General features: G+C 41.4%; 1 long non-coding RNA gene across 1 annotated transcript; it reads left to right on the top strand.

The window, feature by feature from the left end:
- Nucleotides 1-413: 413 nt before the first annotated feature.
- LOC138265793 (uncharacterized) lies at nt 414-13,613 on the top strand. Its single transcript, XR_011199422.1, has 2 exons — nt 414-878; nt 10,017-13,613. It is a non-coding gene; the product is annotated as an uncharacterized lncRNA (long non-coding RNA).
- Nucleotides 13,614-15,298: the final 1,685 nt, after the last annotated feature.

The following is a 15,298-nucleotide window of genomic DNA, read 5'->3' on the forward strand; positions in this document are numbered from 1 at the left end:
ATGACAGATATAGCTGAAAACATACGGGATGATAGAGAAACAGACCTGACCGAAGCTGGTGTTATGGTTTTGATGCAAAGTCTAGTCTGGCTAACTTAGTACAGGGTTTTGAATCGAAAACTATGAAAGCTTGTGCTAATCCACCCAAGTTACACACAGGTTCCTCCCCGTGCTACAAAGTTGTTCACCCCACTATTTGTGCTTCAAAAAGGGCACCTTGTCAGCTCAAAACACATTTGCGTTGGAAAGTAAATACCCTTACAAAGGTTTGTCCTGCTTTGTGTCACTTTGTGTAAATTTACCCTGGTAAATACCCTTAGATAATTTGCTCCTAAATTTCTGTTAAGCATACTCGACTATTAAATTACGAAACAAAGCTGCGTTTTTATTACGGCAGGAATTACGGCTCTCCCACTCACTCTACAAGGGGTCCGCTGGGAGGGCGTGGTCCCTGGGAAATTGCCAATTTAGCATGACTTAAAACACCCCTGTAACACTGCGCTGAGGAGAGGATGTGCCCCGGCAGCTACAGCATTCACTCTCCCACCTCAGGTTTTAGAGTTGGAAAGGGTTCTTATTTAAAATGTCAGTGGAAAATCCCTAGGAGTCCGAGTCTAAAATAAAAGCGAAAGTAGTTGAACCATGAATGCTATATAATTTACGAAGCCACCTCAAATCGTCACTTCGACGGAAAACATACTGACAACAGAGACCAAAAATGTGCCGAGGAAGTTGTCAAGTCCTTCTTAATAGCCCGGGGGGTAATGGCGGCATCATCGACGTGGCTAGCAGCACGGAGGATTTCAGAAAAACAACGCTCCGCAAATTCAAACAGCTCGTGGTTGAAAGAATACAGGCACCAAACTTAGGAATCATAGGTAAGTTGGAGGGTAAATCTCAATTGCTGCAAACTGCAAACGCTAGAGTCTCATGGGCAGACCTATCCAGACTTTGCGCCACCACAAGGTTACCAATGTTACGCAAAGCGGCACCAAATATGGATAAAGTATTTAGCCTTAATTTCAAAAAGATTTTTGGACTGGAAAGTTAATTTAAAGTAGAGTGAATAGTGTTTTACACTGCTTTTCACTTCGGTATGTCAACGTGTCAATACATGGGTGGAACTTGTGCATTCCAGGGCTACTAGCCATGGTTTTTGCTGCAAAACCAGATCTACAAACAGTCAGACTGTGCCTTGAATTAAACAGTGACACTTCCTTGAAGCAACCATTAAGTAAGAGAAATGTATCTATTTCTCCAGACATTTGACTCAGTGCATGTGTGCTGGACTGTACAGTACACATCCAATGTGTAAAATGTAAATAGAAGCCTGTAGCACAGGATTTAGTACAGGAAGGGGTTCCTTCATGTACAAACCCTATGTTAGACATCACCCACCTCCTTCACACTGTGGTGCATGGTGCTATGTATTAGGGAGCTACTGGGAAAGAAAAAGTGTAACCCAGGTGAGGCTGTTTGTGCGCCATCGCAGGGGAAGAGAGCAGCAGCAGGCCATATTTATTTACTTTGGAACTGCACTATGCTTTAACTTGTTTCTCCTAGCACAATGCAAAGACTTTTGTTGATGCACTGCTTTGGGCTATAATTTAGTACATTCGGCCGTTTCCATTTAAGGACTGAGATCGAACTTCTATTTTATGCATTAATCACGTTGAAAATGGTTTTGTCACACAGTATGTTCAAGGGGAATGTTTTACAGTGACATACAGAAGGGGTGATGTAGGTCAAGTGGTGCTTACTTGACTGATTAGCTACCTTGCGGGCAGGAAGAGTGTGACTGGTAAAAATGATGTCTGGCTGTGAGCACCATTGAACTGAACAGAAGCAGTAAAAGTGTGTCCAGCAACATGTTTTAACTTTATAACTCTCTAACCCCCGTTAATGGAAGTATTGAATTGAATAGGCCAAGTAAATGTGTGCACATCAACAGTCTAACTCCATGACTCTAACGTAAAGGGGTTATTTACCATTGAACCTCTGAACTGATGGTCATTCCTCTCTATGTAGAAACTAACATGCTTCTGCAAGTGCGGAAACCTTAGACCAACAGCATCGCGGGTAATGGGTACAAACTACCTTCGACTGTCCTTACTAATTAGGGCATATGTTCAGATGTACCTTTTTCCTATTTGGGACTGCCGACAAACTTGGACACAGGTCGCAGGTCTTGTTCTGGCATCATTTAATTGAGAGACATATAAAAGCGTGCACAGTGACAGCTTTTTAACTCCAGAAGACTAAACCAACTTTGGGACCATTGAATGGAATGAGGAAAGGTGTGCACAGTGACTGGCTCGAAACATAATTTTAAATCAGGCATCACTGGATTGAATGGAACTACTATAAGTGAGTGCTGACATTTTTTCTTTTTACTTCGTGCCTCATAATCTCATTTCTGGCGTCATTGAGTTGACTGGGACAAGATAAAATGTGCACAGTGATAGTTTGTTAAGACTTGCTTAACACACTACTATACTTAATTTATCTTAGAACAGCAAAGTCTGCCCAAAAGAGCTTCTTTCATTCGTTCTTGGCTGAGAGTTTCTGTTAATATTGATTAGGTTCCTTTATGGGTTTTAGTGGCTTCAGGGAAAATTATCATCCATTTTTTGGAGTTGGAGACTTGTTTGTGTACTTGCTGATCTTAAATGGATCCATGATTGTTCCTGTTTTCTTCCCATTACCTACCCATTATTGCCTCCAGGGCTTGCTTCCTTCCTTCCTTTTCCATTCTTCTTGACAATTAGCGGTCTTGTATAGAGTCCCGACTGGCTGACACCAACCTCTTTTGCCTCACCCCATATTCCATAGTACCCCCACCCCTTGTTGACCCTCCCTGTCATAGTCAACTCTTCTGAGGTGCAGTGCAGACTGGGTGATGCACTGAGAGAACTTGTGTACCACTGCTGACCTTGTGGTCATTTTGAAAAGTGGGGGTGGTCTGCTCCTCAAGCTGATATCCTAGATGAAACTAAGGAAGCAGGGGGGGGGGAGTCTCTTTTCATCATATTTTTTGTTATTCTGAAATGTCATCCCCAACTCATAATGAAGGTGGAAGTTGTCTCAGAGGAAATGCCTTGAAGGGCAAGAGTGTACCTGCTTATGTAAAACTATAAAGAACAATGGTCTCTCGGATTTAAGAAAAATAATTAGGCTCACTTTATTGGTTGAAGACAAGAGCTTAACACAGGGTAAGCCAATTTGTTCTTGTGCCATCTGGACAGCAACCTACCAAATTCTTCATCTCTCACCCTCATATGTGCAGGATGCCATTCTGGCTAGGTTGTGAGCCAAGACTAGGGTTCATCAAATGGTGCTTGTCCTTCTTTGGTGGTATGACTGAGGCTTAGGATGCAATTCCCTGCTCAAATTGTTTGCTCTATTTTGGCCCAGTAGTGGTAGGTGAAATCTAGGCCTTTTAAAGATTGTGTAGTTTCTGCACAGGTTATCAATCTCAATTCCTTTTTCACTTCTTTCCTCGTACAGGAGGTGTGCTTGTGCAGAAGTAGGTAGTGTCCTGCTTTTTAAAAAGGTTCATGGCTACTGTTCATGTTACCAACTCTTATTCTCCTATGTTCGGCATCATTTTACTAATTTGACAGCATCTCTACATCATCATATTGATTACTGTGCCTTCTGCTCTCTCCCATACCTCTTGCTTCATCACACTGTTAGGAGCTGCACTCCAAGACAGGAAAAGAGCACCTTTCTAGTCGCTCGCGCACAACACCAAAACATTTCTCATTTCTGTGTAGTGTGGTACTTATCTGAGTATATAAGAGCACCCCACCGAGGGCCATGGAGGCTATATGAATGCTTCAGTACAACATATTAAAATTTAGATTGATATTGGCAAGCCTGCAACTTCTGTTTTACTGTTCGAGGTTATGTTGTTTAAGTGCGCTAACCTTACCAAGGATGTCACCCTTCATGATCTTGAAAAGGCGAGATGTTCTGTCCACATCTGCCACAAATCTTGTTACTTTACAAGAATAAAGTGCTTTAGAAAGCGATGTCATGGTTTAACAAATGACTTGTAGGCCACAATTGTCAGGATGAAGATTGTTAACTTTTTATGTGTTCAAGATTTAATTAAGCCTGACTTTTACCTCATTTGTATAAAGGTTTAATCTAACTTGAATTCACACCTCGAATGTCTTCAGCATTATCTTTATTTACAGCCGAGAGATATTAGTTTTGCAGCTGCTTGCTTTTATAACTCATTGTTTTTTAGGAAATTATTGGAGAAACTATGCTAAAAAATGCAATTTATCCAATGTTTACTTGGAAGGGTTCTACCCCCAGAACACCTGAGGAGGAGAAGGTTTGCCTGGTACGCCATGGGTTTTTAACTAGAATATATTGTAATTGTGCTGCAAAATGCACCATTTAGACCTTTTTTTCTCCAAACTCTTTTCTGGTGAAGAGCTTCCTGCTGCATGAAATTCAGATTTCACTCCTTCAGTGTACTTCGAGGCGAAAACTTACATTCCACTACTTTCAAGTCACCGACTGCCACTAGTGGGAAATGAAGTTCCTCCAACAAGCGCATTTTGAAAAGGCATGTGCCACAGACTGTACTCTTACTCAGAGGATAGAACATTTCACCTTAGTCTTCCACCTTACCTATGCCTTATACAAGTCTATTAGGCATTGAAGGAATCCACCTTATTACACAAATATTAAAGCCTCTGGCTTATGACAACGAGGCTAATTCTCAGGCTACAGAGAACTTACATGTTTATGCATATGTTAGCAAAACTAGTCCTAGGCATTTTGAGCTCTCACAGTGTAAGGACCCCGTTCAGAGGGCACCATGGATTACTAGGCTTAATCATGGGGTTTGAGGCCTTTTACAGCTGATGTCTCGGGCCTTTCCTACCAAGGATTCTGAACAAGTGGGCCAAGTACCCCTTCTGCATTTGACTCTCTGGATAGTGTGGTCCGAGCAGTCCAAGGCTCCTTTGCAGGGGAGGTGGAGAAAAGGAAGTAGACACAGACTCACAATTCAAAATGCACACAGCCACAGCAATAAATCATTGTCCAGCCAAGTACTATTTTTTACAGAAAAAGAGAAGTATTTTATTTGTACTGCTATCAACATAATTAAAAAAACAACCACCCCCCTGAGGCTGAAGCTCTAGTGTTTCTTTAGGTGCATCTCCAAGTCCAGCTCCCTCCTTCCTCCTAGTGACAGTGGTTATTCCCCATTCAATATAGGCAACATGTGGCATTATATGTTATGTAAGGGTGTGGAATGCGAGGGCTGTCAGAATGGGAGTTGACAGGAAGAACACTGTTGGGTGAAGTGTTCAGAATAAAGACTCGCCTTATATTCTTACCTGTCATCTTTGAAGAACACCACACAACATCCAGGGTAAACCCCACTCATAGTCCAACTCTCAAGAGTCCACTTTGACTGATTTATAGTCATCAGTGTTCCAGCATCACAGTGCTAAATGGTAGCAAGTTCTCCCACGCCAGATTGGCCCCAAACCAGTTTGACCCGCACCTGCAGGTGTAAAGTATCAAGAGGTCCTGACTGCACTCTGTCCCTGAGTGCTTGGAGCACCAGTAGCTGAATTCCTGTAAATTTGCTGCACAAGGCCCAGGCAGGCTGCACTTGACAGATGCAGAGTTCCTCGAACATGGTCACACTCCTGAAGCCACCAGAAGTTCTTTACCACACTTTCTCCTGGTGGGGGGTTGCGATGATCCTGACATGAGTCCCTCACTTTGGTGATGGTGCACAAGTGCTCCCATGGCAGACTCACTCCTCCTGCACTTCTTACTACAACCTGCGACTCCATGTGGGATATGGGGTCATGGAATCCACATGGCAAACGGGCTCCTGCCAATAAACACAGTGAAGTCCTTGGCAGTGGTCACTCTGGACACACAGAGTCCCGGCTAGCTACCACACAAGGCTACAGCTTTTACCACATGGCAGTCTTCTAAGGGCAGCCACTCTTGGCATATGGGTTGTAGGCATAGCACGTTGCAGAGCTCTATCCCAATCTCCAGCTGCACACAACTTAATTCACAATGGCCCTCCTCTGGCATATGGGGAGTCACCGACTTTGCCCTACACATTGGCAATGACCTGATTGGGATAGCAGCCGATTCACAATGGCCCTTCTCTGGCATATGGTGGTCACTTACTTTGTCCTGCAGATGGTCTGATTGGTGCAGCCATCTCCTGAAACCTCACAAAACGAGTCCACTTTACAGGGCTCTTGACTGGACCTTACTCCTTCCAAAGCTCTCCTCTTCTTCACAAGGGCACACTGGTCTTGGCAAACAGGCAGGTGCAGATGCTCCAGGGCTGTTGGTCTTGGATTCCATAGGTGATGTCCCCTCATCCAGAAGAGAGACTAGCAGGCCTTGGCCCCCAGTCCTGATTGCAGGAAGAAGTCTTGCAGAGCTTTCCCATCTCACACACCCCATCTCGCTTTGTGACAGAGGAAAATATGGGGGTCTCAAACTCCGCTTCTTATAGTCCATTTACAGACACCAAATGTGATTTAGGGTCTGACTCTTTGAAGATTTTGTTGGTTGGTCAGCTTATTTTGAAATGCACACTCCTCTTCCTCTTAAAAATAGTCTCACAGCAGAAGTGAATTCAAAGCTGGCAGCCCTGCACCACAAGCCATGGGAGTAATTTGAGTTCATACCTGGAAGTCACCACAGTGATAACTGTATCGAAATGTTAACCCAGGGCCTCAGTCCTACTCTTTATGATTCCCATATCAGTTCCATCTCCTTCTTGAAATGTGACTTGTGAACTGTCTGTGAACCAAAGAGCACCCTTTGAATTTTACAGGAGAAGCCTGGCTCTCCCCTAGTCAGTGTGCCCTACTCAGCTCACAGGAATGCAGCAATACACATATCTTTCTGGGGGGAGCCCTCTACCTCCTCATGTTTCACCTGGCAGCCCTGGGACTCCTAAAATGTAATCCAGAGTTCACCAAGCACTGAACCATTTGCAGACATGCATACACCTAGCACATACATTTAACACACATGCACTGCACAGTACTGTATCCTCCTTGTACTGTACCACTCAAAGGCACGCACTCATTCCATGCATTTAACCTACAAGCACTGTACAGCACTACCTCTTTAATATATTGCAGCACTCACAGGCACACATACACCCAGCACCTGCATTTAACATACATTCACTGTACAGTACTGCGTCATCCAAGTACTGTACCACTCACAGGTACACCTTCATCTGGCACATGTATTCAACATGTACGCACTGCACAGCACTATATCCTTCCATGTATTGTACCCCTCCCAGGCACATACACATCTAGAACATTCGACTCTGGGAGGAGGGACCGATCCCATACACAGGTCTCCAGAGACTTTTTTTCTGCCTCCAATCAACATGAGCTGAAAGATTCATTAAAAAAAGGTAAAATTAAACAAATGACTAGTTATTTGCATCTTGCCATTAAACAAGCTTTGAAAAAGCCCCCGCCTTTCAGGCAAAGAATGGAGTGAAACACTTGTTAGCTAAAAGTAAGCTATTAAGGGGACTATATAATGGAAAAAGCCTCAGATAAAACTACGAAATTGCTAAAATAAATTATTTATACTTAAGTAATTGTATATTTAAAAAAGGCATCAGTATTGTGATGACGACTGTCTGGAACGGACTAATAATAAAAAACACTCAGCAAATTAACTATCTAGCACATGCATTCAACATGCACACACTGTGCAGTTTTGCCTTATCCCTATATTATAGCGTATCCCAGGGACACATACACCAAGGTCAGGACCACTATTCATTCACTGCACATTACTATACTAAACCGATACAGGCCAAGGGTGAGTTCAGCACAGCAATGGACTTTAAATGAATGAGCCTCGATGCCTCACTTCATTGATACAGTGTAAAAATAACCTGTTCAATACTACAGATTCCTACAAGGTATGCTGCCACTACTGTTCTTGTGCTGCTTAACTTCTGGTGAAGGTGGTAACCTCTCACCACTATCAGGACAGCACTTTGGTGGGCCCTACCAGTCCAACAAGACTGCAAAGCATGAGACAGGCCTACGTCATGACGCACACCAGTGATTTGTGTTTGCCTATGCCATAAATCACCAACAGGGATCCAGACAGCAATACAGTTAAGGCACTTGGGGCAGAAGTGCATGTCCACTACCAGGCAGAAAACCTTTCCTTCCATTTCAGAACACCCCAAACCAACCCCTAATGTGTAAAGATTGGGTGGTCAGATCGGTAAAAACAGTGGGAAAGTCCATCAGCATTCCCATGGCACAATCAGGCTATGCAGTCCTCTGCAAACTTTGCAAAGAAATAGACCATCTCAACAACTTGGGTTTCTTTCGCTTCATATCCATCCACCATTTCAGTAGCTTATGATCTGTTTGCAGATGCCACTCCTGAAGGCAATACATTTTCACCACTAGGAAAGTAGTGCATTGGGCGCCTCTCCTGGTTCAACAAGACGAAAATCCATGAAACAGGCCTATGTCAAGATGTAGACTCATGATCCATGTTTGTCCATTATAAGATACATCCATACAGTGGAGGCACAAACTGCTGCCTTGCATTACTCTGACCCTAGGAGGTATTCCATGGGTGGAGCATGTGTGTTCCCACGTATCCACCTATGGATTTTGGTGCATTCCCAGATTTACCAAGAGTGGTAGACCTGGGAATCCGACAAAATGCTACGTCTTCACAAAGGAGGCATAATGATGAGAAAGCTTTTGTTTTCCCCTTGTTTTTTCCTCGTTCTCCGTGTGGTGCATTCTGCAGCACATGTAGGACGAGGAAAATGCCTCTGATGATTGTTTTTGTGCAGGAAGGTGTCCCTTATTGCACAAAAACAATCCTGCCTACAACGCAGGTACCCTTGCACCATGTCGCAAGAGTGCCTGCATTGGAGCCAGGCTGCACCCAGTATGGCAACACTAGGGCAGTAATACACCTTATAATGTTAAATACGGTGCATTTCTGCCCTTTACCTTTCACGCAGCGCAGCCAGGTGGCTTACTGCAAGCGCTTTATGAAAGATTGATAAATAATGCCCCCAAGTGTGCTTGCAACCATACTCTTCTCATGATTGGAATGGTGCACCCTGCAAATTTTACTCTCACCTATGCTTTTCACAGTGTTTTGCTTCTAAAGAAACACATGACTTGCAATTTCTTGAATTGGTCGTAATGCTCAAATCATGTCCATAAAACAGTAGTCCTTTCTGACATTTAGTGCAAGATATATATGGATCAAGCATGGTCATAAAATGTTTCAGTACCAACATGAACTTATCACAACACATTTGATTCCTACTAAAATCACCATCAAAACATAACTATTAAAGATTAACAAATCGGTGCCCATACAATTGAAGGGGCTTCCACAAAGGCCATGTTTATCTGTATTGTTTTGATTGGTTGATTTGTATCCTTCTGCTACTGATGTTGCTTGCATTTAGGGAAGTATTTTTTTATTTTCCTTTAATTACTTCATAGGACTACAGGTGTTTTCTTGCCCCCTGCTTCCTTGTGGTGCCTCCGCTACAATTTTCCCTGATCCTCCTATATCTCTGTGTCCCTTACCCTGTCCCTCCCAAGCCTGCCTGTTTTTTTAAAGTATCCCCCTTCACCACCTCCACTCCACTGTAGGTCCATCACCATTCTATTATTGTCATCCCAATTCCATCCTCATTTTCCACTTCATTTATTTGTAAGTTTTGTTTTTAAGCCTGTCATACTATTGGTGGGTGTTAATCTCACTTTAAGAAGTCCGCCTGCCAGATGAAGCATGGTAACCTAGCCACAGTGAAGTATGGCTGCTATTTAGCTATTGGTTTAAATATAGATATACGGTTAGTTACCCACTAGCGAATCACTGTTCACAGTATAATAAATAGAGGTCACAATCATACCATTCATTGATAATTCTGTTTAATGATTGTTTCACTAAATGTGATCAATTATTGTCCACAGGCAATGAAGACGTCGGATTTATGTTCAGAAGCAAGCAGCTGGAAGAAGAGAAAACATTTGCCTATTATGGCATAAAGCCCATGTCAACCATAGTTATGGTTGTCAGACTGCCAGGTGGCTAGTGTTGGAAGCTCAAGATGAAAAGGAAATCGGGTATCTGGATGTGTCATAAAGTGAATCAAAATATAAAATATCACCGCCAGATACTTCTACATTCCAAGTTAATTTTGATTTTTCATTCATAAATCTAGTTTTTTCAAGCCTTCATCTCTGGATTTATAAACCATTCTTACTCTAAGCAACACCCTATTATTTTCTAAACAATGGAAATGAATATTTCTTGCAGTTATACCTGTATCATGAGTCCATCTCTACTCTCGGAGACAACCTTTCAGTTTCTCTCAGAATTAGCCAATCCCTTTGCAGCCTGAATCCGAACTCCCTGATCCAAATTGCCCAGTTAAAGTCACATAGTCCTCCTTCGCACCAGAGAATCTACTGCCAAATGCCGTGGTAACAACGATTGATATGACTATAAACAATATCATGATGGACATGTTGAAAATTAAGCACAAACTGAAAGAAGATGAACATGTCATGAAAAGGTTACAGAGATTGCTTGGAGAAAGAAAGAGAGTGTCAAACCCAAGATCGGCACTACTTATGTTTGCTGTTATTCAATATTCCTCATTGATTATAATTCAGTCACACAGTAGAACAAAAACACATATGCATCATTGAGAATTTTGAGAACCTTTTATCGTAGCCAAGCAGATGGTAATTTATAATTAAGCCTCTCGGTCTTCCATTTTTACTGATATTTATAGATAAATACAACCAGAAAACAATATGCTTACTGTCTGTATTTAATTTTTTTCAAAATGCAGAAAAATACAGAATATTGTTCTTTTGTGAAAGACTCTCCACATTGTCCTTTAGGAGTCCAGGCCGACCACTGAGCAGATAGAGAGCATGCGGAGTTAAAAAATAAGGATGAGATGAGATTAAATGTAGGCATGTGTTAACGTATATTTGTGTATAATGCTAATATTTATCTGTGTGTGTAGCGTTTTGTTATTTGCCAGCTTCATTTCCTAAAATGTGTCAGGCATCATAGTTTGCCTGCATGTTTATCATTTAAATAAATATGGAACTATACAATTTTACGACTCCATGAATTCTTATAACACTAAATAAATATGAATAAATACCAATAAGATAGGCAAAAAATAAATACTGATAAATACAGACTGAAATGTAAAAAAAAATACCATAAAACTGGTAGCTCTATTTATAAAGCAGTGGCAGGAACTGCTGTCATGGTGGTATCTGTCAATACATCTTGCTGTTTAGTGCAGGGCTGGGTCAGCATGACACAATTTAAAAAGTAATTCTCCCCTTGCCATGGGAGCCATCTCCCATGGCAGGGGAAGCATTATTTGTTTTTTATGGTCCCTCATCGCCAGCATTTGGCTAACGGTGAAGGTTGGCAAAACAATAGCTAAATGCCCTGATTGGGTGGGCAAATTTGTATCCATTTCTCCAATGGCCCTTACTCCGTTAGGCCATCAGAGCGGTTTGACTATGGTGGTGATTAAATAGTCACAGTTGTGGCCAAACTGAAGTTCCACCCGCATTTAAATTGGGCTGGCAGACCTTCATGTTAGTGGTATGTATAATCTGTCACTGTTGCGATGGAGTATACATATCACCAACATATAAATAGGGCCTTTAATGTCCACGCCTGTTATGCCTTATTATGTGTTAATTTAGGGCCAGCACCTTTATGGTTAGATGTACAGTTTTCTCAAACCCTAAAAATTGTTAACGAGCTGGTTAGTCTTTCATGAACTTGCTATGGCTGGGGCACGTTGATCTATTTCATAATGTGCAGGCTACCACTATTGTACATAAGTGCACAACTGCCTTTAGTACTGTGGTGAATATCCATTGAATCACACACCACCATGGGAGACTTCTATACATTAATTAAAATATGACTGAATCTCTCATTGCACAATAAAATTTTCAATGTTTTTCCAATGCCACAGTTTGGATTTGAAAAAGCCTTTCATTACTACCCATTTCTCCCACAAACCCTCTGTCGCCACTGGTAATCAGTTTGGGGTGCTTACCAATAGTATGTCGTCAGTGCCCTCACAAACAAGAATGTGCTGTATCCTAAATCAGTATTGACCCCTGCCTACAAAGAAAGGTCTACACTGAACGGGAGAATTCAAGCAAACCCAGATATGTTTTAAATGGTGGTCCCACCCTACAATGGGTGGTCCAGACTGAACTTCAAGGCCAGATAGCTTGATTAATTTGACAAATATTTTGCTAAATCATCCCAAAAAAGGCATTTAGAGACAGACAGCCCTGGCCCAGTAACAGGCAAATTTTACTCAATATTGAAAGGTGACTGGCAATATTTCCATACTAAAGAATACAGGGGATTGAAAAGGAACAAACAGTAACCCTTAGTGCACAATTGGAAAGGTATCCTGAAGGAAATATGTGCCATTTAGCATAAGACTAACTCTGCTTGATCGACTCTCCCCTCCCAAAAGAGGTCCTAAAACAAGACAGGATCTCATTACCATCCACATGTTAAGGCTGCTGAACAATATGAAGTTGAAAGACATAGGTTTATTGTGCTTTAAATAATTGACATTGGAGCAGAGCAATTTAGTCTCTGCCCTCTGCATATACACTATTCATATTTTAGGGTGTATAATCCATGTATTCAACATGTGTTCTAAGTCATTAAAGTGTGTGTTTCATATTTATGTATTATCATTAATAACATTGCTGTGTGCATTTAGAAATCACAATGAAATGTATTGGAGTAAATAAATAATGCATGTATTTACACGTATTGATTATTCGCATTACATTGATGACAGCTTGTTTGCTTATGGTTATAATGTTATAATGTACTTCCATTTCAATTCTCGAGCGAACCTATCTTTACATTAGACCTTAGCTGACTGCTACACATTTTGAGACTGTTAGTATGCTGTCTATTTCTTTCTTTGCAGGTGCACTGTCAAGTCCCTATTTAGTCAGACAAATCCTATTATTTTGTAGCCAATCAATAAGGAGGCATGGTGGCAAAAAGTTGGCAGCAGAAATGACAAATATGGGAGTCTCCTGTACCCAGTTTGCCAAGAAGACGCAAGACTTAACGACACGCAGATGTCTGCCTAATTGTGTTGTGATGGGAATTTAGGGGGCTGCTAAATCCAGCAAATGCAGCCACGGGATTGGTTCCAAACAATGGTAGCGTGATATGGATGTTCTGGGACTTTTAATTGTGATTTAATAGTGTTTCATAGTAGTTAGAGCAGAGACCCATTCCTGACTTCAAACAGAGCAGATGTTTCTACTTTTTCTGATTTCTCTGAGTGTGAGGCTTCAGCTTTGTCATGGAACCCTCAATCTGGACACTTTGCATTCTTTACATATTGATCATTTGAATTCTGTACTTTATAATATGTGTGAGAACCTTGATTATTTGCCTGTGATAAAAGCTTTTATTAATCCTTGTCAATTTTAATAATTATAATAAACTAATAATCTGAAAAAGAGCGTTAATAGTTGCATACCATCCTCTCTGTCTTTATTATAGGATTACATTCGTTTCTAGAGCTGTAAATTACTTCTTATAGCTAACTCTTCCTCAACGCTTCAAGTTGATTATCAAAAGTCCATACGACCAGTGAGGGATTCTGTTTGATGGGTATACTAAGAGATTGAGGTTTAGAGACCTCCGCTCCGTCAATATTTTGTATACTTGCTGAGGGCATCATGGGATGGGCTGGTTCCAGCACCAGCCACTTGTCACTGCTTCTATTCATATTTTTTGGGTGGGCTGGTTTTCAGACTGGTGGGTGTGGATTGTAGTATGAAACCCTAAAGTCCTTCCAACTGACATCAACTAAGACATTGGCTTCATTTGTTAAACATTGATAAGTATATAGCTTTGTCCAATCCCAAACTGAACCAAATAATTAACACAGAAAATGTGGTTAGCAGACTTTTAATTATTTTAGATTAATAGACACTGCATCTATATTATGATGTTTTGAGTTTGTTCTTCAAATCATTCATGTGATAAATGTGAGTTCCTTTGAACATTCACACACCTGTAAATTCTCACTGCTCACCACCACAGTGCAGACATTACTATTTAGAAGTGTGTGTCCCAAACAGGAATTTTGACTGCAGATTTTGTTTCTTGAATCGAGCAGCCATTAAAATATTTCACTGCTTAAGTTGATTTAGAAACAGAGCTCAATTGAAAATAGCAGTACAACATACCTGGCATTTTATCCTAGCCTGCCAACTTTTAAGGAAAACCATACCGCTTGAGAGACACTTTGGAAATTGATAGTATATGGGAACTTTGAGGCCATTTCATTGCATGATCTTACACTGTAATCTGATTTAACCCTCAATCTTCACCTTTTGCCATCCTCATGTGTATGTGTGCGTGTGTATGTCTGTGCACATGCGCACTTGCAAAATTATAACCTTCAAATTTATAGTATTAACACACAAAAGGGTCAGGGAGGAATGCAAGAGGAGTATGCAAGTAAACCTTTCTTACTAGTAGCATAGTCATTTTTCACATAACATCCGTATTAGTGTACAGTGTCTGCATTTACGTGTGAATGAGGTGTCCCTTGTAAACGTGGCTCTCTCCTTTAGGAAATGGAGCCAGGATAGTTTATAAATTTATTTCAGATGAAGTTCCTTATCCTAAGCCGGTGGCAGGGGAACGCTTGACTCCTGGTCTTCTTGCTATTCCAGTTCTGTGTTTCCAACTTTGTTGTTGAGTTGTAGATTTGTCTTGGCAGCATTGGATTTCACTTACTTGAAAGTTACATAATTGACCTTGAAAGTGTTGTGGCTTGACAATGGAAGCAGTTTGACACCCTGAAGTATAGTGGTGATCTGGTTATACTGTTTCAGTGTCTAGAACAGTCATATGTTGCACACAGGGTGCTCCACACAGGTGCCAGATTAATATTTGGAATACAAGTGAGCATGGCCTCTATTCCCCCCAGTTGGGGTATGCCCTATAAATGTTTGTTCTGAAGTTGTGTTCAAGGAGGTAAGCTTTGAATCTACATGGACCTAGTGTTCTTGCTGCATAAGGAGAACTCCCAACCAGTACCATGTAGATTCTAAAGCTGGTGGGCTGCAGGTTGGAGTGATGAGGTATCTTGCAGGACACTGGAATATACTCATATCAGTCATGTAAGGAATGAATCAGT

Source organism: Pleurodeles waltl, chromosome 11, assembly GCF_031143425.1.
Source record: "Pleurodeles waltl isolate 20211129_DDA chromosome 11, aPleWal1.hap1.20221129, whole genome shotgun sequence".
Taxonomy (NCBI): domain Eukaryota; kingdom Metazoa; phylum Chordata; class Amphibia; order Caudata; family Salamandridae; genus Pleurodeles; species Pleurodeles waltl.